At 40.9% G+C, this 13,894-nt stretch overlaps 1 long non-coding RNA gene across 1 annotated transcript in view; it reads right to left on the reverse strand.

Annotated features, from left to right (window-relative positions):
• Positions 1-1,377: 1,377 nt before the first annotated feature.
• LOC128086922 (uncharacterized) overlaps positions 1,378-13,894 on the reverse strand; it is a 33,645-nt gene continuing 21,128 nt past the window's right edge. The window contains exon 3 of the long non-coding RNA XR_008209600.1: positions 1,378-1,437. This is a non-coding gene — a long non-coding RNA (uncharacterized LOC128086922). The remainder of the gene's footprint in view (positions 1,438-13,894) is intronic.

The following is a 13,894-nucleotide window of genomic DNA, read 5'->3' on the forward strand; positions in this document are numbered from 1 at the left end:
TCTGGCACTATAAAATGTTGTGCAAACTGGTGGCAAAATTAGAAGCTGCAGACAGAAAAAAAAAAAAAAAGTAAAAAAATGATACGTATAAAGTATCCATCTCTGGCTGAGCCGGGAGAATTAATCCCCTGAATTTCTACTGTTTACTTAGGAAAAGAACACAAGACATTTTTTTCTTATTTTTTTTTCCTCTGCCCTCCTCCCCCAGCAAGGAAACCAGAGAACAGCTTTAAAAATACCAAACCTTCAGCATTTTCACTTAATTACAGAGCAAAAGTCGATGAGGGCACAGCATGGCTTCCTTTTTGCACTGCTGCCTGCATTTTTGGGTAGCTGTCGTTTCCTCTAATGTTTTAGGCTAGGGGTTGGTTTTGTTTTTTTCTTGTTTGCTTTCTATTTTGGACATGTTGTATGGCAACTCGATCCTTTGGTTTTGGGAACTGTTGGAGCTTTTGTTCAAGTTTTATGGAGACTTCATTGCCTGAATGGTGCAGAAACTCAAGTGACACAGCCTAGCCAGCGGTTGATGCGTGTAGAGGTACCAGGAAAAAAAGTTAAACACCTAAAATGGGGAGGAGTAGAATCAGTAGAAACAGTTAAAATGGATAGTTTTCCAGCCTCTGGGGAGATTCTCTATTTAAAGCTTCTTTTGGTACATGGACTCATAGAATCATTACTGTTGGAAAAGATCTCTAAGATCCTCTAGTCCAAATGTCAAGCCAACATCGCCATGCTTACTGAACCATGTACTCACATCAGTATGTTATCATATGTAACTATTATATGTCCATATATATATATCTTTGCATGTGTGAGCTTGGGAAAGAGCTAAGCAGAAGTAGCTGGTAGTTATGTATGGTCCATAGTTATGGTCAGCAAAGCTCTGGAAACTCAAGGAGCAGCTTAGAGTGACTGAAATTGGTTGGTGGTGTGGAAATCAGTAGTGGTGATGTAGCTCTGCATATCATTCAAGGCCAGGTTGAATGGAACCCTGAGCAACTTGGTGCCTGATTTAGGGGTTGGCAACCCTGCCTGCAGCAAAGGGGTTGGAAATGAATGATCTTTGAGGTCCCTTCCAACTCGAGCCATTCTGCAGTTCTGTTAGTCTATGATTATTTATGGACTATGTAGGATCATCAAAGGAGATGCTCGTTGGCCTGAAATTGTGGTGGCTACTCACCTAGAGAGAGCTGACTCTGTTTTCTCCAAATCTGTTGCTCTCTTTCCTTTTTTTCTATCATTTTAACTCCAAAACAGTCCTTCAGAATGAAAAACACAGGGTTGCAGTTTCTGGAATCAACCAAAATCACTCACAAAACCCACCTAAAAGACTTTCTTTCTCTTCGCCTTGTAAATTTATAGATCACCAGGGGTTACTTACAGTGGTATCTTCCTTCCAGCAGGCTGATCCCTGAAATCCAAAAGTTGATTTGTTTCCTTAGATAAAAAAAAAACACAATAGTGTTCAGGCTGCTGACAGGATCCTTGGAATAAAATCCTCTATTAGACACTTAGCAGTTGTGCAAGAGCTTTAGGATTTTGTTTGGTTTTGCTCCTAAATAATAAGAGGATGAATAGAAAGAAAAAAAATAATCCAAATATTTTCAACCCCTTCTGATGTTTTTGTTAAACACTGGGATCTTTAAATATCTTAATAGCACATCTGCATCTTTAATTCTTGGCGTCATGAAGAAACTACCTAGCTAAGTGGAAATGTAAATAAAGGCCATTTTCAGCTAACAAAATGACATTCTGCATTACCCACCAATCCCAGATAGCTAGACCTGGTTATTACAAATCTCTTTGATTGCTTCAGCCAGACCACAGAGTTCCGTGCAAGCCAAGAGCCATTGCCTTTACTGCAGTTACGAGCTCTTAGAGATGATTTTAGCTGGCAGTTTATTTCATGTAGTCATTGAGCATTCTGTTGACAGAGCATAGCAAAGCCCCAGAAGCTGGTCTTTGGGATGAAAAGACCCAAGGGTAGTTATGAGAACTGTCATTTCCCAATTGTTTTCTTTTTCAATCTTATTGCACCAACTCTGTGCATAGATCTACAATTGTTTGAATGGAGTCTAGTATGAGAAGGAGAAAGGGGAAAGAGGAGGGAATGGGGAAAAGACCTGCAGAATTTTTTCCTTTCTGTAAGACTCATTGCTTCCAGCAATGATCACTGAAGTAATAAACAGTCCAGGCATGTCTCTCATGTGTTCCCAGACCTAAAAAACCAGTGACAATATGGACATTAACATTTGTATTATGACAACTAATAATGTTTTAGTTCACAGAAGACCCATTTTACCAGGCAGCAGACAAGCTACAAGGACCGTATTCTGGCCAATACATTCAGCTTGGCTACTGTGGCATTTATGGGCAATGGATCGTTCAGACAGTGGGACAATTTCACATGATGTCACCCACAGTGAAGCCACAGGCTGCAGCAACTACCCACTAACAGCAGTGAGTGGGCACATCCAGGGGATGCTGTTGTGATGACTACACCAGGTGGAACTCAGCACTCTGTGAAGATCATCTACTTCTTTTGACTACATCAGGAAAGCCAGTAACTGACACTGGGCTTTTAATGTTTATGTGGATAAAGTTAGGTAGGATTAATCCCTCAATTTCTAATCAGGACTCCAGATCCTGATTTCCCCACTATCACTGGAGAGAAATGGATGTGACCCTTGTGGCAGGTAGACTGATACAGGTCTCAGGAAAGAAAACACAAATCCACATGGTCATAGAGTCTGCAATCTAAACAGTCATAAAAGAGCAAAAGCAGGAAGAAGAAAAAGAGATGACACATTTTACTTAAAGTTAGTGTGAAGACTGAAACAGGAACTCAGATGTGAGAAAATCAAATGTTATAAACATGGCCAGTTTCCAGTAACTCCCCTAGAAAAATGTAAAAAATATATACATCCTTCCAAATGCATGTCCCAGGTAGGAAAAAATGACCCTTCTGTTGATGTCCAGGGATGTCCTTGAAATGACAAAGACCATTCAGCTAAGTGGTCTTTGTTGTTTCCTCCTATCCTATCCTAGGCACCTCTACTGTAGTGATTGTCAAGGCTGTGAATGAGGTGAGGATTTTCCAACAAGTCATCCACACCCAGGTAAAAAATATTCCTTGGTGGATAAGTCATTCTTAATGCTTCACATTCCAGTTGGGATTCAAAATTTAAGCATCCCAAATTTTAAGCATCTGAGTATTTCCATTGAGTTTAGACTACAGCTCCCTGTCCATTGCTGTATAAGAAGCAATTCATCTCAAGGCAGTTGTTTAAGGTCAAATATGGAGACAAATGTGCTCCATAATGTATCTGCTACACTTCCTTTACCTCAAAGAAGCTTGAATGATGACCTGGGGATAGAGAAAGTCCCTTTGCTGGACCAACTAGAACAATTGTAATCTATCAGCAATGCCCTACTGTCACTTCAATGGCTTGTTACCCTCCTAGAAAAAAAATAATGTCTCAAGACCTTTCTCATCTGGTTGTCTCCATGTGTGCAACTTGATTGCTAGGAGGAACCAAAAGAAAAAAAGAGCTATTTTCACTAGCTGTCCAGTCTCCCTGTGCCAAGGTGAAGCTCTCAATACAAGTTCATGTGACCTTTTGAAAGAGTGAAAAACTGTGAGTTCAACAGTGGTCAATATGAAAGTGCCATGACCTAACTGTCTAACACATACTAAGCTTGTGTCAATGAGATAGAAGATCTGAGAGTATCTGATGTAGTAAACTGCGTGTACCTGGAAACCTCAAAGTGTGACAAATTGACATCTGGGCTGGAAGTGGAAGAACTGAGGCATGGTTAAGAGGGGATGCAGACTAGACAGAGGATAGAAGTGTGCTTGCTGGTGGGCTGTCATAAGATAGGATTCATGTAAAAGAACAGCTTTTTAAGGATAACAAAAATCTATCCGTTGGAAGAAATAAATCATGACTGATTGATTATGTAGGAGATTTTCTTACTAAATGCTGTTTTTCACCAAGAAAGAAATCCGAGTGTCAAATCACAAATTGAGCTGTATGGCTGAACAAAAATGAGTTGAGATCCCTTTCAAAATGGGATTAAAAGCATCCTCTGCAGCAGTCAGTAAATAAACAACCACGTCATGCACAACCAGAGGTAGTGATGCTGCACCCGGCAGAGATCATCACCCTGTTCTGCATGGGGTGCCAGTAATGAGCAGGGGTAGCACCAGTATTTATAGGAAAGAGCTAACATTTTTGCAAAATGTGGAGTGAAATAGACTAATGTCTTCTGATGGTGCAGAATCTCAATGTCTGAATTAAAGGAGACAAAGCCCTGATTTCAATTCTGCCTCCCCAAGGCTGGGAGGAAAATGCATATAAGAGAAGACAGATGGGATGAAAGTTATCATGGTGCCAAAAGGAAGGCATACCTTTTCTGTGAAGCCTACAAGGGATGTTGTTCCTTTCATACTCAAATCTACACTCAAGAGGGTAAGAAGAGAGGTTCCAGAAAAACAAACAAGCAAACAGCAAACAAATAAAAACATTGGTATTATTTTACTGCTTCTGATCGTGTGCAAGCTTGGTCTACCATAACTGATGACAGTGCTGCTTTCAATTTTCATGTATTTTTACTAACTTAGCATTAGAGGAAACACTCCCCTGTGATGATGGATGCATCCACTTTAAGATTCAGCATAGCACATGGTGGTTTGCCTAGCAAACAGAAGTAGACCTCCATGTGAGCTAGAGCCTTCTGTGTAGATAAGACTGAGGTTTAGCCAACACAGCAGAAAAGCAGGGATAAAGAACGTCTGAATGTCACACCTCCAGCCTCTTGAATGGCTCTTTAGATACACAGATTCCAGTGTTGCAACCCTGACACAAGCCTCACATTTTCTAGCACACACACATAAAACCACACTCCCGAAAGATGCTAGGGTTGTACCTATGTTGTAATAATTGCAGGCGTAGAGCAGGGAGTTAAAATGTAAGCATGGGGTTTTCTCTGTTTGCTTTTGTTTGTTTTGCAGCATGACAAACTGCTGCCCTTTGTAATTAAATGTAATAAAAGCAGGTATTTGTGTGGTGAGATTTTGAAAATTTAAACACTCAAATTCTCAACTCCTAAGACCAATATCACAACGTCCCATATAAACTTCAAGTGCTTATAATTATTAAGATTATGTTGTACTTTGAACTATGCAATAGTCCAAATGAGGGGAACAAGGGGAAAGAGAAATAAGAATGCCACTGCCCATCTCTGATGATCAGCTAGATCCCAGGAAGCTACCAGCAGCATAGTTGTCCTCTATTTAAACACTTCTTACGTGGATACCACACAGCACTTTCACAGAAAATGAATGTCAGAATGGTTAAGGTTGGAAAAGGCCTCTAAGATCCCCAAGTCCAACTCCAACCCACCCCACCATGCCCACTGACCACATCCCTTAGTGCCACATCTCCATGGTTCTTGAACACCTTCATGGACAGTGACTCCAGCACTCCTCCCTGGGCAAATTTCCATGCAAGGCTGGTATCAGAATACTAGAAGAGACTGCAAGACCTTGATGCTATCTACCTCTATAGCACACAAATAGGCTCATCAATATAATGGGATCTGCATGAGGAGCCCATTCAACAACAGGAGTTTCTACATGAGGCTCATTCCACAAGGGGAGCAGAACTGATCCCTTTACTGAGAATCCAGCCCAAATTAGATGTCTGAGTCTACAAAATATGACTAATAATACATAGAGGTCACTAAAGCAGTATTTTATTTGTTTTTGTAACAGATAACAGAATTCTGGTAGTATGGACAGAAAATCAACAGTTCCAGCCTGACCAACCTACAGAAAGTTATGCCACTTTGCCTCTTACTCCAGACCATACCAATACACAATATGGATATTTAATTTATCCTTTTAAAATCTGGGCCCTGGTAATATTTTCTTCAACTCTAGTACAGCTACCACTGGAATATTTCTGCCAACATGGGGCAGGACACTCAGTTCTAGTTTCAGCACTGTTTGCTTTGTGAGGTTCTGAGTGACTGGCCTCATTGTTCAATATTGAGGCAGATACTCTGAGTCATTTCTCCTTGTAGAAAATCTGTTTCCTATAAAGAACTGTCAACTCCATGAGTCATTTACCTTTGTCACCAGTTGGAACAAGAGAAATGATGGAGGCCTGGGCACTGAAAGCAGAAGCTTCCCCTGGGAAATACTTAGTGAGTTTGATCTTCAGCACAGCCAAAAGCAAAAGAAGTTCCAGAAAGGGCACATACAAGTCCTAGGCTAATGGACCAGATGTGGGGAAGGAGCTTCTCCTGGCCAAGAAATAGAAATGCCTCAGAGACAACCCTAAAACAGTAACCAGGCATAGGGTGGAACCCCATTCCCCATAGGATTTAGCCGGTGGATCCCACCTTAAATTACTCCACGGAGTTCGTATGCACATGAGCAAACATCTTAAATGTCATGAATCATGTCACACATTCAATGTGAAACTCTGAACAAGGTCTTCTCTTATTACTTCTGTAGATCATCCGGAACATTTTGTACTTACAAGGCAGCGTCAGAGTTTCACTCCACAACCGTAAGTGCCCAGCTCTGCTTTGACCTACTGGAGCCAGTGCCTAAACTTGTGGAGTGGATGAAGACAATGGCATTGCACAGTTGGTTTTGACCACAGCTGGTCATCTGGCCTTCCTTGCATCTTTACCCTGACTTTGCAAAGACACGAAATCCCCCTTTGATGTGGTCTCATATGCTGATCATACACACAGTTCCCCAGACCGCTTTGCACTGGGTGCTGTGCTACAGAGGATCTCATCTCTCAGGATTGGCTCATTGAAAAGATGCTTTTTTGTGCCAAACCAACAATAACTGATCACAGCCTTGTTCACACACTGTTCCACCTGATTTGATGAAGTGGAGAGTTGCCTGTTTTCCCCTCTTAGTTCTTTAATCCTCACCTATTTAATTGGTTGTGAATAGTTTCAGAGCCTGTGAAGACCATTCTGGGTTGTTTGGACATTATTCTTCCTTCTTCCTTACAGTCAAAGACATGTCTATAGGTCAAAGTCTAGCCCATTTGTGGCAGAAAAACAGAGTCTAAAGCTCTAGGTCTAAGCTCTGAGCTTAGGAAGAAATGGTCATTGATGGCCCACAAGTAGAAATGCATGTATTCACAACCTGTCTCTGGATGGGATTCCCTTTGTGGCTTCAAAGGACCCCTTTCTGAGAGAAGATAATAAATGAAGAAACAGACTTGACAACTTCTATCTACAGAAAGGTTGTGGTAAGATCTTCAATGTTAGTAATGGTGGTGAGTCTGGTGGAGAAAGATTTATGAAAGCTTCAGCTAAGACAAAACTGGAATTGCTTGGAGGAATCCCTGGAGCTTTGAATGGTGGCAACTCTTGTGTAGCATCCTTTATGATCCAGTGACAAAATCAACCAGTTCTGACATGCTGCAGACCAGCCATTCTGACTTCACGTGTGCATATACTGACTTTATTTTCTTTGTGTACCGTGGGTTTTTTTGGCCAACTAGGGTTTTTGAGTTGTGATGACATCTTTTTAGGCATTTTCTGTGTATCCTTGAAAGGTTAAAAATCTCTTCTAGCTAAGAGATTATTCTTTTCAATAAAAGTAGAAAAGGGGAAATTTAGGTTAGGTGTTAGGAAGAAGTTATTTAATAAGAGGGTGGTGAGGCCCTGACATTGCTGCGCAGAGAATTGTTGGTTCCCCATCCCTGGAGGTGCTCAAAGCCAGGCTGAATGGGGCCCTAGGCAGCCTGATCTTATGGGGAGCCAGTCCATGGCAGAGGGCTGGAGCTCTATGATCTTTAAGGTGCCTTCCAACCTAATCTATTCTGTGATTCCATGATTTTATGATAGAATGGAAGCAAAGAGAAAGGAAGGGATAAAGTGACAAACTAACGCCAATGGCTGGTCTGCAGCCATTTGAAGACATCTAAGATTAATCAATTTGGACTCAGTGAATTGCCATCATCCACTAACTGTTAATTCAGCCTTGAAATTATGGTCATTAAAAGCACTGATGGGTATCACCACCTTCTTCCCAAAATAAGTTTAACTGGATTTCTTTGTGGCGTGCTTAACACTGTAAGAAGATCAGCTCCTGCAGAAAACATTAAAGAGCCACTAAGGAGCAAGAGATTTCTGTAAACTTTTTTCATATAAGTAGTTCTCAGGATACGAGCCAGATGCAGAGTTGAGCACTGCAGTTGAGATAACCTTTTGGAAGTGTTGAATATACTATCTCCAGAATGAGATTTTATGTTCCTGATAGGTTTTTTTTAGCTGCTGAATGACACAACACCTCTGCTGCATCAATTGGAGACGTGTTTGAAGGAATCATAAGGATTGACATTCACCATTAAAAAGAAATGAAGTGCTTCAATGACTTGACCACTTTCAGGCTCAGATAAAAGCTACTTTATGAATTATATGAGTAATGTAGAATTATACACAACAACATACACCAATGAGTGGATTATATGTGTCTCTGTGTAATTTACTGCCATCTTATTGATGTGGTCAGATTGGAGTATTATTTGTAGGCATACTACAAATCTTTTCTGGCTTTGAGGAAAGGAAACATTTGTACTGGCCAGACATTTGGGATAATAAATCAAAAACTCAGCAATCCATTAAAATAGTGTAGATAGAAACATGAAGGCAGATTTCTGGACAAGTTACAGAGCCCTGATCTTACTTCTATTAGACAGAAATTAAGCAACAGAAGGGCAGGGAACTTGAGAGACTGATGATGTTGTTTCAAAGCCTTCTTTGAATGGAGAAAACGGATCTTATCTCTGTGTGGGTGGGTGTGGAGGTTATACTGGTGCCTGCTGAATTCCTGCAAAACAACAGAAAACACTGAAAAACAACAGAGAAAACATCCCTGCGCAGCAGGATTGAAACCCCCCAAGTTTTAGAGTCTCTTTCATCCCCCTCATGCCCTTGCATTCCATTAGGATCAAGGGGACATGAGAGGAACAGAGTAATGCCCATGATGCCAGGCTACATTTCACATAATATAGATTTGGTCTGGATCAGGTTTTCACCTGGCTAGAAGGATTCAAGGAACATACAAGAGAGTTTTCAGCTACACCAGCAACAGCATTCACCAGATGTACCATAACCACAGCAAGATGTCAGAAAGTCTTGAGTGAGGTAGTACTGGAATGGGGGAAAGGGAAACTTCCACTGGATGAGTTGAGAAAGTCTAACCAGTGCCAAAATGCACAGCCAGGACAAGGCTCTTCAGTGCTACTGTGATGAGATAGGAAAGGCAGACTAACAGCTCTCTACATCAGTGCTGTGACTGCGATCTTTGGTCTGAAAACTCAACATTACTTGTGCCTGTGTCTGCATAATCAGGAACCATTTTGAGAGGATTAATTGGTAAGGCAGTGCTTCTCTGTTTGAATCCTGAACTTAGAAGTGATTCGCAGTGAGCCTGAACCATTATTACATCCTTGGGCCAATGTTTTGAAGTCCTAGGAACTGACAATGGAAATTACATGACTGATTTGTTGGAGATTCTCATGGTCATTAATTTTAGATCATCTGTGTGTGGTGCAGTCCTTACCTCAGTTTAGAGTGAGTCAGTTGGAATCAGCTACTCTGTTCTGTTACACCAAAGCCCTTATTTTCTCTCAAAACTCTGGCAATAAAAGTACCAGAGTGCTTTCAGCTTCCTTGGCTCTACGTGGTAACTGAGCTGCAAAGCGGCAGAAATGAAATGTGCTCCAAAGAAGAATGGAGCTATGAAAAACTCAGTAAGTATAATGTAAGGCTCGTCAGCAAACTAGAAGTAGATGGAGCTTTTAAGCTGAACAGAAAAAAACAGATACAAAGGTGCCAGAAACAGTGATGCTACTGTTAAAAGAAAACAAAGGCCACATGCAATTGAAGCTCAATGGATAAAAGTTGTTGTTTTTCAATGCTGAGTTAAAAACTGTAAGAGGATTGCATAAGGCAAATTCTTATGCCAGTTATAAATTGGAGAACAGCACTTGGGAAATAGCATTTACTAATAATCTGTTAAGCTCTTGATCCCATCATGGAGGGTGATTTTCTGAAGAGAAAAAGATTGATGCTATTGAGGGTGAATTTGAGGATGTTTTCTTCTGAGAATACAGAGTTCTCCAACGTACTATAAAATGCTACTGTATGATTTATGCTTTTTGAAGTATTACCATTATAAAAAATGGAGTCTAGAAGAGATGTTTGATGGCTTTGATGCCCTGATAATCGCGAGAGCAGAAAAAACCACCACAGATACAGTCACCAGTCCTTGCCTTGAAAAAGGAAGGAGGGAAGGAGGGAAGGAGGGAAGGAGGGAAGGAGGGAAGGAGGGAAGGAGGGAAGGAGGGAAGGAGGGAAGGGAGGAAGGGAGGAAGGGAGGAAGGGAGGAAGGGAGGAAGGGAGGAAGGGAGGAAGGGAGGAAGGGAGGAAGGGAGGAAGGAAGGAAGGAAGGAAGGAAGGAAGGGAGGGAGGGAGGGAGGGAGGGAGGGAGGGAGGGAGGGAGGGTCTGTCACTGCTTCACTAAGGTTAAGATGTGAAACAAGAACATTTATTATGTCCAATGAGACAAATTTTGTTGGACATACAAAGACTTTTGCTGTGGTAAAAGTAGGAAAGAACCAGAAACCAGAGTTCCAGAGGTGCCACAAGATGTGGCACAAGTGGAGACACAGGTTTACATTGCATCTCACCACAACTCAGGAATTAACTTGAATGTCGACAACTGCTAGTTTATTTGTTCTATGATAGTGCCATAAGAAGCTGGAATTCCAAATCACATTAATTTGAATCGGCAGGCTAGAAAAAGCAGATGTGAGGAATTGTTCCTTTAACCGACACTGGAATTATCCAGCTGGAAGGGCTTCTTCCATTAGGCAAGGTTCGCGCTGTGCAGTGTGGAAGAGGTAAAACTGAGATCAGCCAGGGTGACCTTCGCCAGACATTTTGGCTCTGTTTTGGAATAATTCAGATAAATGCATGTCTGAGAACAAAATTTCTACCTGCAAAATCAGTGTGCTGAATAGAATAAAAGATGAGACAATAGGCTTAGTAGCAATGAAGACACTGTTAACTCTTGCAAGACCACAAATGAAATGGAAAATGATCCCAGTGTGTAAGCAAGAGTGCATACATTAACAACCTGCTTCAGATTTGGAAATACCCGTGTCAAATATTATGACCTTCCTGATCCTAATAGCTTGGTTGGAAGGGATCCTAGCGTAGACTAAATACTTGTTTAAACACTTCAGATAGACCTTGAGAGATTTTTGGATACTTAAATATTCAGACAATTTTTAACGGAGAAGGAAAATGCAAATAGCTCTTTGTGGACCTTTTTTAAGAAGGGATGGGTCTTACTCAAATTTTAAGTACTGAAGAAGAAAGGGAGAGATTTTCCCCCCGGTACAGCTTGCATTATGTTCTGTTTTGAAACTCCTGTTCTTCAAAACTATTAATCAAAATGTAGGCTCTTTTAGCCGATTCATTTTCTGAAAAACAGCCAAGTTCTTCTACACAAAAGTAGAAAGCAGACTTAAGAATTCTCAGAGAGGTACACTCAAATAAGGTCTACAGAGTTCATCACTGGGCCAAGACCTAGCAGCTCTGGACCCAGCTGCATTGCAAAGCAAAGTATTTGTAGTGTGTCCAAGCTCGATGAACTTACTCTTTTCTTCCATCAAAAAGATAGTCCATATATTTTTCCCAGAAAATTTTCCAGAAACTCTTAGGCTGTTCCATGCCTTTTTTCTCCTTCTTCTTTAGGCCCTTGGGTTTCACCAGCAGTGTAACCTTAGAGCTGTCTTTGTTTCCCACAACCCTTAAACCATACCTTGGGCAAGATTCTCAGCTGATCTAAATCAGTTTACCACTGTTGACCTCAGAAAGGTCATGCTGATAGATATCAGCTGAACAGAAATCTCTTCTGAAAGGTTCTGCTGATTTACACCCAGAATGGTCTGAATCAATATTTCTCAAATCCCTGCTTTGCTTTTGTGATAGATCTTTCAGCTGCTACTAAAGTTCAGCATCCGCTGGGAGAATCTCTTAGTAAAACCTGGCCAGCAACGTTGAGTCAGACAGAAAGTCAAGACTAATCTCGAAAACAAGTACTTTCAGTGGAATTAATCTGGGAGCATTTTCTATAGAGGAGTCCAAAACTCCTCCTCATTCTCGAAACTGTTTTCCAGGTCTTTTTTTCCCATCCAAATATTTTGAAATATCTACAGACAACATTCCTTAGAAAACCCCTGAATAAACAAACAATCAGCTAGCTCAGTAATCTCTTCACATTCCCTTTCTTAATTGGAATACAGGCACAAAGTCTGTTAATTTTACCTTTCTTAAAAGAAGTCCTCAAAACATCAAGATTTTTATTAATATAACCAAGACCCTTTCCTCTCTTGTATAAGAGATCTGCATTAATCTTAGAGATTTTGGAGACAGAAATGGGGAGAAAGTGTTGACTGAGGTAGTGAAGATGAGGAAGAAGGGCAAAGCAGTTTTGCATCCCATCAAGCTTTGGTATTAGTGCTGCTATATTTGAAGTGGGAAATTATTTCTGAGGATGACAGCATCTGCTGCTGTGAAATCTCTCCCTTGTTTGGGGTTTTTCTTGCCCACTCCAACTTCACAAGAATCCCCCTATAAAAATGCCATTCTCTGCTAGTGACAATGGCAAATACAAGAAGTAATATACCAGGCACTCTGATCAGCTATGTGGATCAGTCTTGCAGTATCCTATTTCAGCCACTGTCACTTCACAGTAAATATCCAGTTTGATTTAAAGTCTGTCAGAAGCAAAAGTACATTTAAAAAAAAAGGAAAAAAGAAAACTACCCAAAAGAAGCTATCTTGTACCCAAAGGAGCTGCAGAGGACACACAAGAAATAAATAAAGTAAAAAAGGATGCAGTCATGTCAAGCAGGAGTCAGTGGCATGGCTTAAGTCTAAAATCTAAAATCTGATACAGACCAGTCAAGTTTCTTCTCACTTAACTCCAATCTTTGGCACTGTAGATATATAGAAATATTCTGCACCAAGAATAGCCCCTGTAGAGAATTCTTCATCTGACCAAGAGTCTCCTCAGATTCTGTCTTCCACCTGCCAACTCAGTGTAGATCCCTTTGATCCCACAGAGATCTCAGACAGCAAAAGATTCTGATGCATCAGAATCTGGATCCCCCTCTAGATGTCTGTGTCAGATGAACTCCTCTCTTGAAGATTCCATTTTACTCCATAAAAAAGGCAAGTACATGTTCAAATGGAGACAGAATCCTAGACTCATAGAATCCTTAGAGTTGGAAGCAACCTTTAAAGGTCATCTAATCCAACTCCTCTGCAATGAATAGGGACATACATAGCTAGGTCAAGCTGCCCAGGGCCTGATCCAGCCTCACCTCGACAGTCTCCAGGGATGCAGCATCCACATCTCTGGGCATTCTGCTCCGGGGCCTCACCACCCTCACTGCAAAAGACTTTTTCTTTATATCCAACCCAAATCTACCCTCTTTAAGGTTGAAACCATTTCTTCTTGTTCTATCACAACAGACCTCTGCTAAAGTGTCTGTCCCTTCCTTCCTGTAACTCTCCTTTAGATACTGACCAGCTGCTAGCATCAATGTGACAAAGAAAAATAATTAGAAATATACTTATTTGTATGCATCTCCAGTTCTAAAACTGGTGCCAGCATGAAGATGCATGAAACGGTATTAAATGTTCTCTCACCAGATACAATGATCTGTAGATCATTAGATACAAAAAACCCGCTTTAAGGATTTTGCAGATGATCCAGTGTTTCTCGTAAGGGCCATGTAAAGTAAGTCCACCTGAAATTCATGAACTGAAAAGACAT

Source organism: Tympanuchus pallidicinctus, unplaced genomic scaffold, assembly GCF_026119805.1.
Source record: "Tympanuchus pallidicinctus isolate F22 unplaced genomic scaffold, pur_lepc_1.0 scaffold3, whole genome shotgun sequence".
NCBI lineage: Eukaryota > Metazoa > Chordata > Aves > Galliformes > Phasianidae > Tympanuchus > Tympanuchus pallidicinctus.